Raw genomic sequence first — 6,244 nt, 5'->3', positions numbered from 1 at the left:
TATTGAGTGACAAGTCTTAAGAAGGTTTATAACATTCATCAAATGTAGAATTTGGAAAAGGGCTTTCCTATTCTCACACATTTGATATTGGAAAGTTGTGATGTCTTGGATAAGACAAAGACCAACTAGGACCAATTTTATGAAATGTTTTGTCTTGATAAAGACTACACTAACTCTTGAATATTTGTTTGTCAAGAAATGTTTATTGACAAGAGAATCTTATGTGTCAAGGAGTCAGTGGGAGCCTTAATGGTCTTAAAGGGCTTCAAGAACAAATCAAGAATAAACCTTATCGATCATCACTAGCACACGAGTTGAGGTTTACAACCTATCATGTTGACATTACCTTGTTTCTGTGCCGTTCCAATTGAGTTAATTATGCATGTGAGCCCTATGAGTTCTCATTTGAATGCATAAAAGGCAAGGACCTTGATCAATGAAAAGTACATTGATAGGAAAGGGTGAACTGCTTAACTACTTGGAAGACATGGTGGGCAGCCGTGTTACCATAAGGCAAGAAATCAAGATTAAGAAAGTTCGGTCCATATGAGTTTGAATTTATCGTAAACTTTGGTTTTGACAAATTCACATGGATAGGAACACATACACCATTAAAATCTAAGTGTCATAAGATTCCCTCCTTCATGAAAATGACTGTGAGGAAATGCTTTCACTAAGAGAGATTGTAAGAAGATAGTGATTGTAAAAATTGCATTCTTAAATTCGATTATGGTTACGGTATCCCTTTCCATGATTCGAATTGTGAGATTTGACAATTAGTCTGAATTGTTTAAGACACACATATAAACTATCTAAGGCAAAGGTGTATAAGTTTAAGAAGCATTGATAAAAGATTATCAAAGCATTGGGTATTAGAAATATGAACTTAAAGAAATTCAATAGGCATTATTTTTCTGAAAGTTAAGTTGTTTCTGAATACATGTCAAAGCTAGTAGGAGCATAAGTGTTATGTTTATAATAATCATCGTGATAGTGGGAGCATAAATGTTATGATTGCATGATTATTAAGGCAAGTATTGCAAGTTAGCAATATTAATTACAGAAAACAAGAGTTATACTTTGCAAAGTCGCAATGGTTGTAAAGTTGTTTTGCTATAATTAAGGGAGAGAATATTATGCTTCATTTCAAATCTAAAGGCTTAGGTTATGGAATGTTAATAATATTTAGTCAATGAAACATAGTGCGTTCTTAAAATTTGATTATGATTACGGCATTCCTCTTCATATTTTGAATTGAGAGAACGCAGCACATAAAATATTATGGAAGAAGTTTGATAAAATATCGAATCTTTATGTAAGACATTATGCATCGTGTCGCATACGCTTCGGGTATAGGATCGATGGCAAATGCTATAATATTTGACCATTCTAAAATTTTCCAAATGTCTAGTGCATTTAGAGGGAAAAGGACAAGAATCGGTTTTGACTAAGATAATTAGACAATTATCAAAGGACAATCCAAAGTTCGCCGAGGATTGGTCGCTTGTGAGTAGTTGGAAGTATAGTATTGGATGGACCATATCGACATTATTATGAATAGAAAAGATTCTATTAAGAATGAGTTGTCATATGGAAAATATGGAAATGTTTCCATATTGGGAGTTGGAAATTGAGAATCAATGTCTAGATTAGAAACTTTTATGCAAAAGGATGTTCAAAGGAATGTACTTTGAGTGAGAGACATCGTATCTAAGGAATTGTCTTGTAACAATCTCCGATAGAGGACTTTGTAATTTCATTGGCAATAGTCATTGTGACTTTAGTGCAGTGACATTACAAAAGGATCATTACATAAAATGTTAGAATCTAATATATTCCATAAGTGGCAAGAATTTGATATTCTTTCACTTATGAAAATGGATTAGGAGTTGTGAAATGAGTATGATTGGAAATGTGTTCATTTGATCTATTTCATAAAGTAAGAACCATAGATAAACATTGTGTGCATGCTAAGAGCATGGGACAAGTGTTGTAATTCAAGTAAGAAGTTGATTACCCGAAACAACAAATAATGAGTAATCGATATGGTGATAAATAAAAGGTGTTTTATTTATACTCAAAGGTTTGAGGCCATATGGGATTAGTATTATTCTTTTGTTTCACTTTGCATGTTTTTGACTTCCTGAATAATTTAATTGGTTGAGAACAGTCAAATTATTCAAACGGGCCACAGTCGTTCAATGTTGGAAGTAGATATGAATGAAGACTGTCGTGAATTGGTATGTGGATTGTCTTAAGTGTATTAGACATAAGCAAATGTTTGCTGCAACGTTCATGAGTGCTTATGAATATGATTTGAGCATTGGATTAAACCCACGCTCACTTGGATCACTTCATGGATTGTTATCATAAGTGATTAGTGAGACGATAACATCTTATATTCTTGAAACCGAGATGTGTGAGTTGTATCTTGCGAGTCGGTTACACATTGATAATATGTAAACGCACCAGTAACTTGGTGTTATAAAACATATTGTTGTGTGTGATTTGGTGAGTGAGTGCAAGCGAGCATTGAGTCAAAGTTTATCCGTTCCTTTTATTCAAAGTAGGATAAAAGCGATATCTGTGGGCCCCTCGATGATTTAGTGATGGCACCTAAGTGCTTGGCCAAGCCGGGACTAATTTGATGTGTTCAAATTATAGTCTGTTGTCAGTCGTCATAAATCTGAATTCGGTAAACAGCACATAGACAGAGAGAATGATTTAGATCCATGTCTTAGTCTATACGATATCTAGAATGGAGGAATATATGATCCCTTATCTTAAGGACACGCGTATCTGATAAGATCAGAATTGACAGCGGATTTGGAAAGCTACGATTGTAGATCAGGATCTGAAGTCATACGCAGAATAGTTATTAGACTTATCCAAGTGGGAGACTGTTGGATTAGTGTCTAAGTCCATAACTATTTTGGTATGTACTTGACCCGATGGTGCATGATCCTTTTGGGTTGCCTTCACCAAAGCAACTTGATAGGATGAATTATGGAGAGAAAGGATTAAATATGATTTATTAATATATTATGAGAATAATATATTAAAGGAGAAATCATATTGTTTAATTAATATTAGTCAAGAATTAATAAGAATTAAGTTTGTGACTAAAAGACATTAATTAAACTTAAGGGACTAGAACTGTCAATTGTATGATAGTTGAATATTGAGCTAATGGACTCCATATTAAAGGGGTGGACGAATTCTATGGGGAAACCCATTAGAAATCGTCCCTAGGCCTTTAAGGAAGGAGCCCATGGGTTGCTTAGGGCTTAAGCATCCAAATTAGGGTTTCCTTGTTAGATAACCCTAATAGTCTCACTATTTAAGGAACCCTTAAGCCCCAAAAACGTGGTGAACTAATTGGTTAGGGTTTCCACACGTTTTGGGCAGCCTCCTTCTCTTCTCTTCTTCATCCTCTTGCTCTTGGTGTTTGTGAGCCATTAGAGGAGTGACATTTGTGACTCTAAGCTTTCTAAAGTCAATACAAGAAGGAATTGAGATTGTTATTACTATATAACAATTAAGGTATGATCTAAACCCTTATTCATATGTTATATTGATTAGATCTAGGGTTTATAGTCTTGGATGAATTGCATGTACAATTGAGAAACTTAGATCCAAGCATTAGGGTTTGTATGAGCACATAGGATGTTCTTATGGCCAAAACCCATCATAATTGTCATAGGGGATGGTAGATTTTGAAGATATCATATAAGAAATGTTGATAGTGCATGGAGCATTGGTGCGTCGTTGATGGTTGTAAGGGTGAGGACGGGAGAGGGTGGAAGCGAGGACTGAGAGGGAGAGAAGGGGATTATAGAGGTAGGAGATGAGGATGGAGATGCTATGTAAATGTATTTTGACTATTTTCTGTTGGATGATTCAATTAGGTGGATATCATTCAAATTATAACTGAATTTTAAAGAGTACGTGAAGATAAAGAGATATAAGAGGAGAGACGAAGTTAGTTCAATAAAATAGAGAGTTTATAACTGAATTTTAAAGAGTACGTGAAGATAAGGAGATATAAGAGGAAAGACATCGTTAGTTCAATAAAATAGAGAGTTTAGGCATTTGATGCTTGTACATGCAGCTTAATGGCTTGGACGTTTTAAATCTATTTTTAGAAATAGTAAGGTTTGTATAATATATATATATATATATATATATATATATATATATATATATATATATATAGAGAGAGAGAGAGAGAGGTAGGTTCAAATGTTTTTCACATCTATTGTGTGCTAGAATACACCAATAGGAATTTAGTATTAATTATATGTATATTAAATGCTATCCATACTTATAACTCATTTTTATGGAAACTAATTAAATTTGTCATTAATATCAACAATAGTATTCTTTCATAATGAATTCATATCCAGCAGAATGAGAGTATATTCTATTAGAATACACTCCCGTTCTTCATATTCCATGCAACTTTACTGTAGTTTAAGCTAGTGAATCCTGAAATAAAATACAAACTCATATATAAACACCTAGATGCGAATTCATTCTGAAAGAATGTTATTGCTGAGATTAATGACGGATTTAATTAGTTTCCATAAAAAGAAAATTATAATTATGGATATCATTTAGTACACATATAATTATGGAAATCATTTAATATCTATATTTATTTAATTAAATAATTATTTAATTAAATAATTTTTATTGGTGCATTCTAGCACACAATAAATGTAAGAAACAAAATAACCTAGCCTTATATATATATATATATATATATATATATATATATATATATATATATATATATATATATATATATATATATATATATATATATATCAAGGTTGTAAAAATCGTTTGACGGTAGTTCGACGGTCGACTGGTGTTAAGGGATTAATCGATCTTGGCGGGGATTAATCGAGGATTAATCGGGGACCATAGATTATTAATAAAATATTAAAATTAATTAAATATTAATATATCTTAAGAAAAACAAATACTTCAAAATTAGAAAATAAGAAAAATTATAATTTGGAAATTTGGAAATACGAAAATATGAACATTTTGATATAATATTTAAAATTTTAAAAATTTGGGAGTAAAAAAAGAAAGTTGGTTTTTTGAATTTTTTAAAAAATTTTTGACCTTTTTTTGACTTTTTTTTTTTTACTTTTGTTGACCGATTAATCCCGCCAATGCCGATTAATCCCGCCAAACCCGATTAATCATAAATTTCCGATTAATGTCATAATCCTCGACGGTTGGAGAACGTCAAGTGATTAATCCACGAGTAATCGCCGATTAATCTCGATTTTTGTAACCATGATATATATATATATATATATATATATATATATATATATATATATATATATATATATATATATATATATATATATATATATATATATATATATATATATATATATATATATACACATGCAATGATACTTTCTATATAGTGGGTTTCGTTTACAAGAATTATGCATGTTGTTTCGTTTACAAGAATTACACAATATAGTGGGTTGTTTCGTTTACAGCTAGGGGGCTTAATGGTTAAACTAGACAGAATAGACATGGTTGTTTCAAATTACATTAAATATTAATGGTTAAAAATATAAACTTAATTTGAATATTAATGGTTAAAAATATAAAGTAAAAAAACAAAAGACTATATATTAACACACTAACCCTTTATCTATTTGGTTTTCTTTTTTCCTCCCATCTTGATGAAATTAATAAATATTGTGATTTTTCTTCTTTGGAACGTAAGATAAGATCCTAATTTAGTCTCATTCAAATAGTATATTGTAGGGATGAGTTATAAAACCAGAAACCGGACCGGGACCAGTATAACTGAAAAATGCTTATACAGTCCGGATATTGGGTCTATAAATTAGCTTTATCTGGGTTCCAAGTATTCCGGATCTAAGTCAAATGGGTCCAGGTATTTCGGGTTCTAGAACCGAACCTGTTTAATGGGCCTTGATTCATGTGGGATTCTCACCAAATTCTCATTCTTTGATTCATTTTTTTTCCAATTATTCTAATTCTTTTACATCAAATTTTTTTTATAAAATTTACAAGAAAACAACAAAGAAATACACATGGAGTTAGGGGTGACAATTTATGAAACGACACGACACGAAACGAAATTAAGACGAAGCTGAAATTTAAATTTATGTTCGTATCGTGTTCGTGTTAACTGTAAAAAACACGATGTCATGTCGTGTTTGTGTTAAAAATTCGACAC

This window comes from Lactuca sativa, chromosome 9 (assembly GCF_002870075.4).
Source record: "Lactuca sativa cultivar Salinas chromosome 9, Lsat_Salinas_v11, whole genome shotgun sequence".
Taxonomy (NCBI): domain Eukaryota; kingdom Viridiplantae; phylum Streptophyta; class Magnoliopsida; order Asterales; family Asteraceae; genus Lactuca; species Lactuca sativa.
This window is presented reverse-complemented; position numbering follows the sequence as displayed.